We start from the raw sequence: 15,422 nt of genomic DNA on the forward strand, positions 1-15,422 counted from the left end.
ATATAACGATGGTCATTTAATAATATTTTTTTTTAAGATTCCAAGTCAAGATGAAATCCTGTTACATTATTTACACTACAGCAGCTTTAACCTTCCTTCACCCCAACCTTAGCTATAAAAGGCATCCAAAGACAACAGGAGCAGCATCCTCCCTCTAATTAAAGTAGAGCTGGCCAAGATATAACTCAAACATTTTTCTCAAAACACAGTCAGGGTTGCAGGCTGATTATCCTTCTGCTTCTGCTTTTTGTCAGTTGCATGCCCACAATTTTTAGTGAGTGGGGGAATACATAAGTATTTGGAGACTTGCTGTCATCTGACCTCATTTGCTGATACGCTCAAGGGAGCAAGAAAAAGCAGCTCACAATGGAGGTGACTGCATAGATGACACAAGAGTTTGGAAATGGTTAATCTGTACCCTCAGAGACATTCCTAACACATTCAGTGTCCCAGGGACACTAAGTCCACTGTTCTGTATACAACAGATCTGAAAAACAGTAACATTTAAGTTCCTATCTCTTGGACTGACAGGCTTCAATTTTTCAGACAGTTACATGGTTTTGAGGTAACACCTTACACATGCTGTTGACAAGGAGAGTCTATCAATAACAAATTACAGAAAGAAATTAGTAAAGTGCCACAAACTGATTTCTCAGTTCAAAGCCAGCTTAGGAATAAGCCAGGTAACAATTTGTTCTACATCATAGGCAAGTACAGGAGTAAAACCCTCAGTGGCCCTCAGCACCCAGTGTGTTAAACTCCCTAAGACATTTGGGCACTGAAAAGTTGGAAGGAAACCAACCCAGGAGGGTTCAGAGCTATATTATGGAATTCAAACAACAACACTCTGCCTAAATCCCTTGTTCCAAAACCGCATCTTTTTAAGTCAAATATCCTTTATACAATGTAGACTAAAAATTTCACTCACAATCAAGGATCATATTTCTCATATACTGCTTGCTTGCTTGAGACCACAAAAGTATCACATGGAAGAAGGAGGAAGGAGTTGAAGCCTACAAGATATCAACCACATGTTACTCATGATCACCACTCAAACCTGGGAGTCTGGATCAATCTTCTTAATTGATGGTGGAGCACTGTAGTGATGAAAGCACAGAAAATGCCACAAAGAATTTAACAGTTTGAGCTTAGTGGAGAAATTGGAAAATGAGTTATAAAATTCAGTTAGGTGTGAATAGAAACACAGCACATTTCAGTACAGCAATCACAATCTATTGTTGTTGTTTGAATAATACTGGGTCTGGAGAAGAAGAATTTGCATTTATATAATTAGATTTCTACAATGAGCCCAGAGAAGTCAAAATAAGATTTTATGTACTTGATTTTTCTATTTTCTCCTCTTTGATTGTTTTTACAGAAGAATCTTGTATTTTAGGTACATTTAGTTGCACATATGAAAAAAGACAACTTTCCTGCAGATGCTTAAAATTATGCATGGAGCTGAAAATGCAAGAAGCAAAAACAGAACTGAGGGAAGGTCCATAGCGAGATTAATAGAAACTGAGTAGCTGGGGTCGGCCCTCTATAATGCCACAGATGTTGTTTATAACCTGCACCTAAATTTTCCTTAAAAATGGGTAAAATATCACTTCCTTACATCCTGAGCGTCCTCAGGAAGAAGAACAATATATTAAGACACTACTGTAATGAGGCCATCTAAAGGATTTATAGATAAGAAAAACATCTGCTGCCTTCTGTAACAGTCTTTCCTCTTTTCCCTATCTCCTAGGCAGCAAACTAGGCTGTGTTACAGGCAGAGATATTTAGCTCTATTCTAGCATGTGCAGAACTTTCGTCACATTTTGTCTAATCAAATATTTTATCACTGTATCATAAGCCACACCTGGTTCCTGTATAAGAAAAGCAAAATTTCTGGCAAAGTGTATTGTCAAGCTTTGAGAACATTTGGTTCAAAATAGGTACTCCTTTCCCATCTGGTCTGCAGACATTCACAGTCTACCTGGCTTCTGCATGGCTCTAAGGTAAGTCAAGAGGGAGAGAAAATCAGGTCAAGAGTTGTTTTTCTCTCTGCTTCCATTGCCAGAGGCACAGTTCAGTCTGACTTCTAGTTCACTTGCAAGGCTTTTACATAAAGCTTTACAGAGTTGTGCTGGTAGATGCTCTCACTTCAATTAATACAGTAGATTCCCTTTATTCATTTAACAAACTTTCTTCTACTTTATAATAAAAGTCCTGGTATGATAAAAGGTGCTGTGACAAGTTTGAGAAAAAGCTTACCACTCCAAAAACAGAGGTCAGTAGGAGAATTTGGGTGCCTGACAGCTTTGCAAGCTTTACCAAGATTTTCTTGGGCAATGTAGACCCTATGCTGGGACTCATGTGAAGTTCTACTACTGCCACACGTTCATAATGTGGTGTAAGCTGTAACACAGCTTAACTATGCTTCTAAATTTCTCAACACTTCTTAACTCTTAAGGAGTGGACTTTGCCAGCTTAATACAATTTTTAACACTGGTTTTTGGTAGTGGTTGTATATTACTGTATCAGCATAATGACATGAACTGAAGAAACAGCAAATTCAAAACAGAAACTCTCCCATGTGAAATTGTATTTATGCTGAAGAAGGTCACCACCAGGACTGGAAATCTAGCACACAGTGATGTGCCACTTGAGGTGCACAGGAAGGGAACAAAGTAACAGCCAGCAGCATTAACTTGTTACTTAGACAACTAGTTCTAGTAAGGATAGGGATATACCAGTATAAAAATCTGTTCATTGGGGATAGGAAGACTCAGGAATCACAGATTATAGTCGTCTGGAAGTCAGCATGAAGTAGTGGACATGGTTTTCCTGACTCTTTTTCATCAGCTTCATTTTTTCTCACCTTTGGCTTCATCCCATGCTCATTCTCTTTTGCCAGCCAGTGCATAACTTTTCATGTCCATGTCAGTATTTTTCTCTAGGAACATAAAGTGGCATGATCAGCTTTGTGGAATAATACATCTAATTATCAAAATTCTAATAGCAACTTTAAACAAAGCAGCTGATGAATGTTTTACCCCTAATAGCATGCATTCAAATAACGAAAAACAGTTTTCTTTCTGTGCATGCTAAATAAGTCACATGTCAACTTCACCTGAAATATTGTAGGAGACTTTGATTTCTGATTTCTCTGACATTTCAGCCATGATTGCTGGACTTTCAGGTCTAGGAACTAGAAGAGTTTGCTCTCCATTCTGTATTGTTTTGTTGGATAGCCCAGAGCAGACTAGAAAGAAGTATTATTCCTATAACAGACAAGTTGAATGCTATTTTCTATTGCATGAACCTTGGTACTTTCTCCTGATTAAATCTTCTGTAGAGTACAAAGTAACTTTTTAAACACAAAAAACATGCCATTTGGAAAACTTGGCTTGCTGATGTTTTTATCTCCTATATTCTGTGTCATGCTTTGAAGTCTAATGAGGCAAGCCGCTCTGCACTCCTTAGGTAGCAGTCTGGAAAAAAGGATTTGTGAAGCATTCAGGTGCTTCCCTTAGTTAGGAATTAGCTTCTTTTTTGCTAGGAAGATGTTAGATTTAGACTTTTGAAGACTGTTGAGTGACATTCCCTTATGTTCATACTTAAGAATTCTATGGAAAAGCACATGAAAAGGGATAGGAAACATTACTACAACTAAGAAATAAAGAGATTTAGGCTCTAGAAATCTTAGGCAGTCTTCAATGTAAATAATTCTAAATTCATATCTCCATATTTGCTTTTCTCATCATTAACCACTATCTGATTACATCATTATGAGATTCACATTATTCACTATAAGATTTCAGAATGGAAATCTTGGAAATATACCTTGGTTTACATGAGCATTATCTAGAATTCTTATAAAAGCACAAGGTACAATATGCCACACAGGAACCACGAGATTTCAGAGGCAAGGAGGAAGAAAGTGCCAGACATGTTTGCACAAAGCAGATGTCTTTCTGGGTCTGCTATTCATGCTGTTATTAAATGTGCTATATGTAGTTTTTAAAAGAAACTGGAGATATGGGTGTCACTGAACAAAGTATAACTTACTGATATTGTGTACCACAGAAGAATATTTTTGTAGCCCCAAAAGAAATTCAAGGAATTTAACATGAGCAGAGTGAGAAGGGACAATTGGTTAATGGGCTGTCTATGGAGCTCTGAAGTACTGAAGGCACTTGGCTCCAGCTAAAGCCATCTGGAATATTTCCATTTGTACTCAAATCTTAACAAGAAAGAAATGTCAGAAGGGGGTAGGTAGAGTCATATAAAACTTAGGGAGCCATCTGGATGCCCTAGGAAGTATCTGGAGCCCCAGTTTTTGCAGCTAGGACATGTCAAAGAAGAATGCAGGTGGCATGTATAGAAAACAGATAATAAGAAAAATCATTAAATACAAATAGAAATCACATTCTATAATTATCTTATTTGCAACTTTAGTCCAAAAAGGTCTCTAAAAACCTGATGTTAAGTCTTGCTATCATTTGTTTCCTCACAGAGCCATTTTTGTGTCAGGAACAAGATGAATCAGGATGGACTCAGCAAACATGGGATATAATAACAACAGTGACAGCCAGGAAAAGATGGTGTGCACAGGGCTCAGTTGTTCTGTGTGAGGCAATGGACATCCTACCCCATCCTCTGTTTGGACAGCCAGGAAAGAGCTCAGGGGAAGGCAGCATTCTTCCTCAAAGGAATAAGGGAAAGCTGCAGCGCACAGGTCCCATGCTATAGCACTGCCACAGCCCCTTACAGCATTGCCCTGATGTAAAGAAGGGAAGGTTCAGCTTGGAGCAGAAAGACACACTTGATGCTGGCTGTGCAAAATGCTGCAGGCCTCCCTGACCTGCAGACCTTGAAGTGTAGTGGAAATGTGGTGAAAAATGTCTGGATTGTGAGATTTGTGCTGTGTGGTGGCTTTGCATTATTAATTTGGGGAAGTAGTTCCTAACTTTGAATCAAAGCAAGTACAGAAGGCTTGTTCTGCTCTCCCCTGTTCTCGTCCCTCCCACATACACACTGCTGCACTGTCACATACAGAGGAGCTTTAGCAGCTCCAGGAGAGCTAACCAGGATCAAGCTCTCTTCACTTAGATTGCCTTGAGAACTCAATGTCAGAAGAAGGTGAATAACAGACAGCAGTTTCTTATCTGCTATGGGAAGTTGACACAATATTTCCCTAAACTGGATCTACCTTGACCGGTGTCTGGAGGGACAACATTATCAGTGATTTCCAAAGCTTTTCAGTGGAACGTGGGCATTCTGCCATTTACGCACAAATGAATAAAGCATACCCAAAACTCTCCAAATACAAACTCCAGGTGGACAGGCTGTATTTTGTGTCTTTCCCAGCTATGGAGTGCAGTCTACATTTTTTTTAACCTAGGAAGTACAAAACCCGGAAAGTACCACTCTCTTCAACACTCGGTCCATAGAGAAGGACACGTTGGCAACACTGCGTAGGCACAGTCAACATCCAACAGTCTGGGAACTGAACGTGTGCCTGTTCTAGGACTGAGTGATGAAAACCCTCTTTGCTGCAGCAAAATTTCTTGTCTAAATTAGCATAGCAATGGCCTTGTGCTCCAAATGTCCTGAAAAAGGTGTGGACTTCCCTCCATGCAGTGAATTCCAAGCTTGTGAAATGTGGCATCCTGCCATGAGAAGCTGAATCTCAAAGTGACCCTGTTTCACCTCCGGCTGGTCAGCTACCTCCCGGCCAAAGCTGATCAGAAATTGTAACAGCAGGGGAGGAGAGAAAGTAAGTGTATTTATAAAATCTTTTTCCACCTCCCTTGCTCAAAAATAGTGTCATCATCCCAATGCTTAAGAGCTCATTTTTTATTGTTCAGACAGAAAGCTCACAAACAAATGCCAAAACAAAGCCATTTCCTGGGCCAAAAAGACCTAGGGCTATTGCCCACAACCTAAGCCAATCTAGCTACATTGACAGGAAGGCAATCTGATTTTCTTCAATAAATCCACCTGTACCTCAATTTCACTGCCAATTGGGTTCACATTCCAGCTGAACTGCCAGAAATCATTGCTCTTGAACAAATTTGCAAGACAAAGACAAAAACAGGCCTTATTCACTTCAAGTCTTAGCACCACAGGGTTTGAGAGCCTGGTACGTCAGCCAGTGTCGAGCTTGGGCCTTGCTCAGAAAGCAAATGAACTTTTGCCCTTCCTCAGGGAATGTACATAGCAGTGTGGGTGCGCTTACCAGCACCTTGAAGGACTGGGCTGATCTTTGGATGTGGTGTTATATGAAGAAAAATTAAGTACAATGATAGGAGCACTGTGCTTGAAGTAGGAAAGCTTGCCACACCCCAGCAGAAAAACACAGAAATCTGAGTTCAGAATACCTGTGGGAAGCAATGGGACCAATTGTGATTTTGATGATGCTGCAGGTGTGCCAAATCTTACAAGCTGCCTGTGGAACCACTGCCATTGGCAGCTGCAGATGCTGCCAGCCATCTCAAGAGCAGTGATCTGCATCTGCCAATGAGAGAAGCTACCAGAGTGAATTATCACTGCTGAACTGTCAGGTTGCTGGGGGCTAGGGGGCACTTAAGGAAGGAGAGACACCCCAGTAGAACTGCCCCACTCCTCTCGAGGTCAGCAGCAAAGAAACAGATTTACACCCCTTGTTTCCTACCTCTTTTGTTTCTGTCCCATACACACTGTCCCATACACACAACAGATAACTTCAGTTTGGATTAAAAAAAAAATTAGAACATCCCCCCACAAAGAAAAAAATGACAGAGCATTCATGAAAGTGAAGTTCTAATGCAGAACAACAACTGCAGGAACACTGTGAAACCAAGTAAAAGCTATTCTGGGCTCTCCTTCCATGGTAACTTTACACAGGAGGTGCTCAGAAAGCATGAATGGGATGCAGGAGGCAGAAAGAAAAGGCCTAAAAGTGATGAAACAAGCAATCAGAGCAGAAACCTGACTGTTTCAAGTAAATTAATACAGATATTGACAATGTCAACTACTGCATCAATATTACTGATAGACAAATTATTTATTAGAGGTTTCTGATCATTTTTCGAAAGCAAGTGATTTTAAGTGCTGCACAGAAGACAAATCCTAGCCTAAGAAATTTTCAGTTTTGCTTGCCAAGATGTCTAGATAACAAGTGTCATTTGCTGTTCATAGCAGTGCAGCACATAGCCACATATCTCCTCTAGCCATGAACTGAAATCCCGCTGTGTTTAGGACTCTACATATAGTTGGAAGTGAAAGAGATGGGAAACAGCCAGATACAAGGAAAAACAACACTTTATGAGTAAATACTCTTGGCAGAGGAGCCATGATCATAATTTACAGTTCACAGAGGTTTTGTAGGCCCTCCTATAAAGATGGGCTGCCTCAGGAGCCTGACTCCGCGTTGCTTCAGTGCAGGTGAGAGAGCTCCTCCGAACATGAGGACCAAGAGGTAGAAGGTCATACAAGCTGGTATTTGAAAATTTTAGCAAGGAGCACTTGAAGAAACCAATTAGTGGTGGCTACTGACTTTCAAATTTAAAAGACAGAGAAGACACAGATGACAGGATAAGAGGCATATGAATCTGACTGCAAGTCCAAAAGATCAGATGCAGCAGAAAGAGAGATTGTGGGGTGCAACAGTAAAGGTGCTGACAAAAGAACTAGAGAGTAGGAAATGTGAAGCAATTTAATCTAAAATAACAATTTTTTTAAAAACTCAAGATGGTAGAGCATAACACAAATGTCCTTATTGTATGAATATAAAAACCCCTTTTACGATTTTTCTAATATGAATATTTCTTTGTAAGGAAAATTCATCAAATCACTAGCAATTCCCATAGCAACATACAGCCCAAGGTTCTACCACTACCCTGCTTCCAATCTGAAAAATTTCACAGTCCCTTTGGAGTGGCAATAATTATTTCCCCAAAATAGTTTCCAGGTACCAAAAGAAAACCTGATTCTCTATAAAATCCAACTTTGAATGTCCTACTTTGAATTCAAAGAATGGCATTCATATGCAGCACTAAAAAGACATAAAATGTGTTTTAAGGCAAATAAATATATTTACTTAGGTAGCCCAGGGGAACACACAACTGTGCAGTGTGGTCAGTAGCTACTGATGTAACTACTGCTACACAAGCATCTGACTGTGAGGGAAGAACTGCACTATGGCCTTGATGTGGAAGCCAAAGTAGTAATTTCATTTCTGACTGCTAAGCACTATTCGAAATAGCCACAATATATCTATAAAAAGAGGATCCCACTCTGTATTTTCATCCCCTATTAGAAGGTGAAGGTTTTTAATGTTTCTTGGCATTTAAAGATTTTCACAACTTAGGTTGTGGACTGTGAAAATGGAAGTATAAGATAAATTTGGGATATCCAGCTACAGCTCCATAATGGTAAGAGGTGTCCTAAAAGTTGGGACAAGAAGGAGCTGCTGAACTGGCACATTGCTCCTGCCAGCCACAAAGTGTTAGTATAAGCACTGAGAGAAGCCATTAAGCAGCCTTGTCTGGTCGAGGAGAGCTGCCAAGGGATATATATCTTGAGGCCTTGACAGTGACTCTTTCACAGTGTGCCATTTGAGGATGATGCATAGGGCTGTACTCAGTTCATCTATTTGCTGTAAGCAATGCCTGTATACCTTGCCTGTTTGACTCGGTCCTCATGATGCACAAGGTGGAGCGAGGCTGGCAGATGTAGCTGGGCTCTGCAAGTAAGGCTGGGAATCAGCTGGAGAGCAGAGGACAAGGCTTTCACAGGCTTAAAGTGCATGCTCAAGTCTGTGTTACCATTCTGGTGCCTTCACCTACCTCAGCCTGCTATGAAAGAAGCTGCTGATAGGAAGGATTGCAGACATCCAAGAACATCTGCAAAATGGGAACAATTCCACAGTGAAGAAGTTGATGTGTCAGCTTAAGGTTTCTAACCTCAGCCATGGCAGCAGCTTTTGTAAAAGAAGGCTTAAAAGCCTAATCTCCCTACAAAGCAAGGATAACAGCACTTATTATTCAAGGGTATTTTACTAAATACAAGTCTGGACAGGGATGGAAAATGAAGACTAAGTATTGTATTAATAATGATTAAGACTAATGCTAATCCTGCTTATATTTCCATATTAGCTTAGCTTCTGACTTGAAGCTCCACTGCTTCCCTGCTTTTAACCATCTGTTTTTCTCACCTCTTACCTTGACTTTTATTATGTCCTTCATTATAGAGCCTAGACTTGATGCATCTTTTGTTTATGTATTTTTCATTTCTCTATTTGTTCAGCAAAATTTTTAGAGCTCATTTTATGGAGAAAAACATCATTAGAGTCCAAGGGGCAAAAACATCATTAGAGTCCAAGGGAGATCTTCACTGATTGAATCTGAAGTTATCTGGCAGCTTTAAGGGGCTTTTGGTATGAGATTGAGTCTGACACAGAAACGGAATTAGACCTTGATGTCGCTTTGATTTTTTAAGATTTTCTAAGCCTTCTGATGTTTGCATTCTTGTATCAAACTTTCTCACACACTTTCTGTAAACAACTTATTGTTTTGCATTCTTTTATGGAGGAGGAGAAACTTGATGGACTGTTGGTTTGTCCAGTGTCCTTGGAGAATTGGCACTTTCACCTTCCAATCCACTGTCCCCTTTGGAAATCTATAAATGTTAGAGTCAGAAAATAAACTTTCCTTTTTCCTGCCTTGAGAGCAACAGTGTGTCTGAGTCGTGTTGTCTCATGTCCTATAGTAACAACTTGACATCAAACTTTCCATAAAATAGAAATCTCAGTAGGGGAAAGAACTTCTCTCTTTAAGATGGAAAGTTTTAACAGGAATAATACAAATTCATTGAATTGCTTGCATTGTAGGAGGGCAGGTGACTGACAGACAAGAAGTGTTGAGGTATTGTTTTCCCTCCTGTCTCACTTGGCAAGGTTTTCTTCACTACGGAGCTGTTTCTCCCCTTGCAAATACAACAGTGTCTTCATCATAGATTAGTCATAAGGGGATAAGAGAAATTCAAGTAGATCATGCCAGCACACCTGAAATAGCAATGCAATATCGGCATAAAAACCCTAAGAAATATCAACTGAGTCTTTGTCTTATGAATTAAGAATACTTTGAGAATCTATGGGTAAAATAATGAGTTCAATTTTTCCACATACAACAACTGCATAATGAAATTTATCAATTTTTTTTTTAAATCAGGGATCTTTAGTTGTGAGGGAATTGCGGTATACACCTTTTTAAGGAGAGAATAGCCTGATCCCAAAGGCTGGCTCTTGGACTGAGCTGACAGAGGCACACCCCAGCTTTCCCGCAGAGAGTAGAGGGACACTCCTCAAAAGCTCTTCCTCTCTAGCTGAGTGGCTGAGTAAGGGCATTCAGTGACTAAATGTGCTCATAGTTATGAAAACAGAGGCAGAAGGACTGCCTGCCACACAGCTCAGAACCCCACAAAGGAAAGCTCTTTCATGCATTGATTGACCCACATTTTAAAAGCAAATGGTCTTCTCTACTACAGTCATGAACTTTTGTCATGCTTCAGGCAACATTCTCCTCATAATTAATCAGAATTTCCCATATATAGGAGTCAACAAAAGTAGGGCAGGAGCTGAAAGCTTTCCAATAGCCTGGCTGTGTCGCTCCCTCTGAAGGAAACCTTTCAGCCCTTAGAGAAGTTACCTTCACCCACAATCTGCCAACATCTTGTTAATAAGCAAAATACTCCGAATTTGCTTATGTTTGAGATGTGAGGTATTACAGAATGCTACCTGCTTGATGAAGAGCATCTTTCCAGAGTACCTGGTCTGCATGAGGCCTTTCTGGAGAAAGCAGAAAGCTCTCTCTTACAGCAGAAAAGAGGGGAAATGCTCATCTAGCCTCCAATTAAAAAAAAAAAAAACAAAAACAAAAACAAAACAAAACCCAAAAAAACCCCCAAAACAAAACAAAACAAAAAACCAAAGCAAAACAACAACAGCAAAAAACCCCAAACATTGGGCTCCTCCAGTGTGACCTAGAAAATATAAATGCACTAGTATTTTGTGATTATTCTCCATCTTCCCTAAAGGAAGAAGGTAAAATCACAATACAGCCCATTAGGGCTGTTAAATCATGTTGATTTTACCAATGGCATTTCTGGTGCATGTATGTGAAAGACATGAAATGCATCTTTTATCTGGATGAATAGCATTTGGAACAAGCCAAAGAAGTTAATCAGAGACATTTTTGTATGAAGTAATGTGTGAGAATTTGCATGCTTTTACCTTGGAGAATGGGCAGTTCCATTTTCTTTCCACTCTCATTTTTTATGCCAAAATAATGATTTCAGGACTCAGCAGAGACAGATAGTTCCTATCTAGTTGCCTGTTTGTTTCTTTCAGTTGCTGAGGATTTATGCAACCGATGATTAACTCATGAGTTACCACAGCAGTGTGTTTAGTCTTCGAGGTGGACTGAACTTTTGCCATTTGAAAATAACAATTCTTCAGAGGTTATGCCTAAATAAAAAAAAAATCTAAACCTGAGATTTGCAGGAAACTGAGTCTCAAGAAACTTCAAATATCCTGCAGTCCACGAGCCCCACGCCTTCCCTCATCTTCATTCTCTTCCTTCTCTCAAAAGATCTCCATGTCACTAACCTCTCACAGCCTGTCCCCTGCTGCAGCTTGCCTTTTCCTCCGCCTTCATTCATTATATCTTGCAGATTAAGGTGAGGAGACACATTATCTGAAAACTTATTTTACACATAAAGGGTTGAGTGCCAGAATTATGAAAATCCGATATATTGGTCTGAAACACTAATGGTGAAAGACCAGCTACCACTGACAAACCCCCAAAACCAATCTAGCTGCCCAATGAAGCATGAACAAATGCAGCCCAAACGTCTCCAAAATAAATAAGAAATATTTCTTCACCCCCATATAAGATTCAATGTACTTCTTCTGAGTGGGACAAAGGAAGGCAACTCTATCTCCCAAGGCTTCAAACCAGCTCCCTTTACTGCATCCTAACCAGAAGCCAGACTCTAGAACTATTTAAGCCAGCAGAAATTCTGACATCCACATCCTCAGCAAAGTCCTGGACTGGATTTGATCCCGTTTTCCTGGCAACACATATTTGAAATAAATATTCAAGTCTGACTCTATTTTACCCAGAGATTCAGAATGGTAAAGTCAGTGTTTCATGTATTTGATTAACACATAAAACCAATTTCTCTTATCTTTTGTGGCTTCTTGAAACACATCTACTCTGCTATACTAGATTCCAAAGATATATTGTTTTGATATGAGACTGCAGTAACACTCCCTTTTGCTTCAACTCATTTTTTCATAATGTCATGTGACACAAGTTGCAGATGTGATGATGGACAGTGAGTTCTGTTGCTGGCAGCAAGGAATATTAGATGTTGCATAGGCAACATGTGGAGGAATAAAGCACAAATGGGGTAGTAAAGACAGCCTTGTCCAGTCCTGCCTTTTCTCACTCATTTTATATCAGTTTCAGGCTTCAGCACTTTTCTTTTTAGCACTGCTTGTGCTTTCTTCGTGGATGACATCCGGTTTACATCAGCACTTAGCTTAGTGAGACAGCAGCTACTTGTCTACATTTCTCTTGAGATACCAAAGGCCAGAGAGGCTTTTGGGAGTCCAGTAGGATAATTCAAAGGGAAGGGTAAGTCGATGAGGACAGGGAACAAATACAAGACACCCTCCTGAGCCTCAGTAACCTGAATGGTAAGGAAAGACAGGAATCCCTGCAGAGCCACAGATTGAACTGCAACTTTTGAGGGCTTTACTGTCCCTCCATAGGACATTTTAGTATTTGGGGATCAGGGTTGGAATGAATTACTTAAGGTACACTTTTACTGTAGCTTCAGAACAAAAGCATGTGTAATCTTCACGCTGGAAAGGCATAAAACCCCAATGGTGTGCCTGGTAGATCCTCTAAGAAATAGTTTTAGAACAAGAAATACCCTGAAGGAGAAAGGGTATTTCATCCACATGGGATTGTCATCCACACAATCCAAGGCATAACACAGACTCAAAGTATGTTCTCATTTTATATAAGAAAAAACAGGCAAGAGATATTCCATGAGGGGTCACCAGGATAGAGCCAAGAAGAGCAGCAAGAAGTCTGGCATCCCAATCTGGCTTCCCACTGACTTCTGGCACGTGAATTCTCACTAAGAATCTCAGCAGTGGCAATTTCATGTGCTGTCCAGGCTAAATGAGCCACCCTGGCCCTGATGATGCACATTTCATCTTGATGAAATCAAGCACTTTTAATCTAAATGTATCTAAAAAAATCCCCACTTCTGTAAATATATTCCTATATTCCTTCTGGACAAATGACAGTAGGCATGACACAGAAGGCATGACACAGAATCAAGGAATCATAGAATGCTTTGGTTTGGAAGTGTCCTTAAAGATCATTAAATACCAACCTCCCTGCCATGGGCAGGGCCACCTCCCACTAGAGGTGGGAGGGCACCTCCCACTAGATCAGGTTGCCCAAATCCTTTATAGCCCAGCCCTGAACATCCCCAGGGATGGAGCACCCACAACATCTCCAGACAAACTATTCCAGTGCCTCACCACACCCACAGCAAAGAATATCCTCCCAGTATGTAATCCACACCTACCCTTTTTAAGTTTGAAGCCATTCTCCCTAGTCCTATCAATAAATGCCCTTGTAAAAGTCCCTCTCCAGCTCTCTTTGTGCCCCCTTTAAAAACTGAACGGCTGCTATAAGGTGTCCCCAGAGCCTTCTCTTCTCCATTGTAAACAACACCAATTCTATCAGCCTGTCTTCATAGGAGAGGTGCTCTAGCACCCTGATTATATTCATGGCTGTATATGTATATATGTGTGTATGTACATATATGTGTTTTCACATATATGCTAATGATTTAACAGAGTCTTTGAACTTTTCTCCTGCTAATTGTGCTGCCATGTAGAATGACCTAGGTCTTTCTTGAAAATTTTAGTCATTTTGGCAACTTAACTGGCAATTGTCTTGCCATAAATAATTAAATTTCATTAGGACATAACAACAGAAATGCAATTTCTCTCTCTCACTGAAGAAGAGCCCCTGCCCCTCCAGTGTAGCACAGGCTTCATAAACCTCTTAAAGGATTAATTTTTTTCTGAAATTACTTAATTTGTTTCTCTCATATCATTAAAACTACTTAGTGCAGATCTTTATTTTTCAGCCAAGTTTATATTACTTGTCTCATAATCTAGAAATATTATTTATATTATATTTGCTGCATTTGCATTGTAGATGGGATTTTTTTGGGGGGTGGGTCAGTAAATATTGAAATAACCAGAAAACATAACCATTTGTTTTGTTCCTTGTTAGCTTGGCTTGTACCGCAAATATATCCTCTTATTCCTTCCTTTTTTTTTTTTATTTTAAGAATATATAACTAGGGTTCCTTCTTCTATTGCTGTATTTGTAAAACAATTTAAAACTGTACCATGCTAGCTCAGCTCTGTTACAAATATAGCTTAGAGCACTCTTCTTCAGGAAAGCCAGTAAGCAAGGACAGAGATTGCAGAGGGAAGTGGTAAGAATGATCAGAGAACCAGAAAATGTGATTTCTGAGAAAGTCTTAAAATGTTCAATGTACAGGGAATGAGTCTGAAGGAACAAAACGGTATTCAAGCATTTTGAAAAAAAGATGTTTCACAGAAAGAGGAAAAACTATTTTCTCTGTGTGACAGAGCAGACAAGGCAAGAATAAGTGGGCTTGATTGTAGAAAGGGAATTCATACTGGATATAAGAATAAAACCCCAATAAGAAACTCTGAAATACAGTGAAGCACTGGTTTCATTACCAGATGAGCCCTGGGAGCTCCACTACTAGACAATTTCAAAACAGATATTTTGGCAAATACCTGTGAATAATGTCAGAAATGCAACTGATCCTTCCTCAGAGTGGGGGTGAGTGATCTTTTGAGGTCTTTCTGAGTGCCTTTTCCTATGATTTAGTGTTCAGTCACATCACTTAAAACACAATATGGAATATCATTCTTTGTGGCAAAATCTGAGAAGGGAAATTAAGTGAAAAACTGGACCCTTGCTAAAAAGAGACATGGAAGCAAGAAAACAGTAGCATCAACAGACACACTAACCATAAATCTTAATGACTTGAATAGAGAGTGAATGGTTCTATGAAATGAAAACACGTAGTATCGTTTATTAGTTGTTAAAAGGATTTCAAAACTAAAACATAAAGCTAAAGCACACAAATTATATTATATTTAGCAAATTAAAATGGAATAATTTATGGTATTCACTGCAAGATATGTGACATGTACCTTACACTAAAAAAAACCAAAAAAGCCAAAAAAGTCAAGATAACAGTATCAGGAAAATTTGTAAAACCCACTTAGAGAGACAATTTTATAAGAGGAAGAC

Source organism: Onychostruthus taczanowskii, unplaced genomic scaffold, assembly GCF_017590055.1.
Source record: "Onychostruthus taczanowskii isolate IOZ18803 unplaced genomic scaffold, ASM1759005v1 scaffold33, whole genome shotgun sequence".
NCBI classification, from domain to species: Eukaryota; Metazoa; Chordata; class Aves; order Passeriformes; family Passeridae; genus Onychostruthus; species Onychostruthus taczanowskii.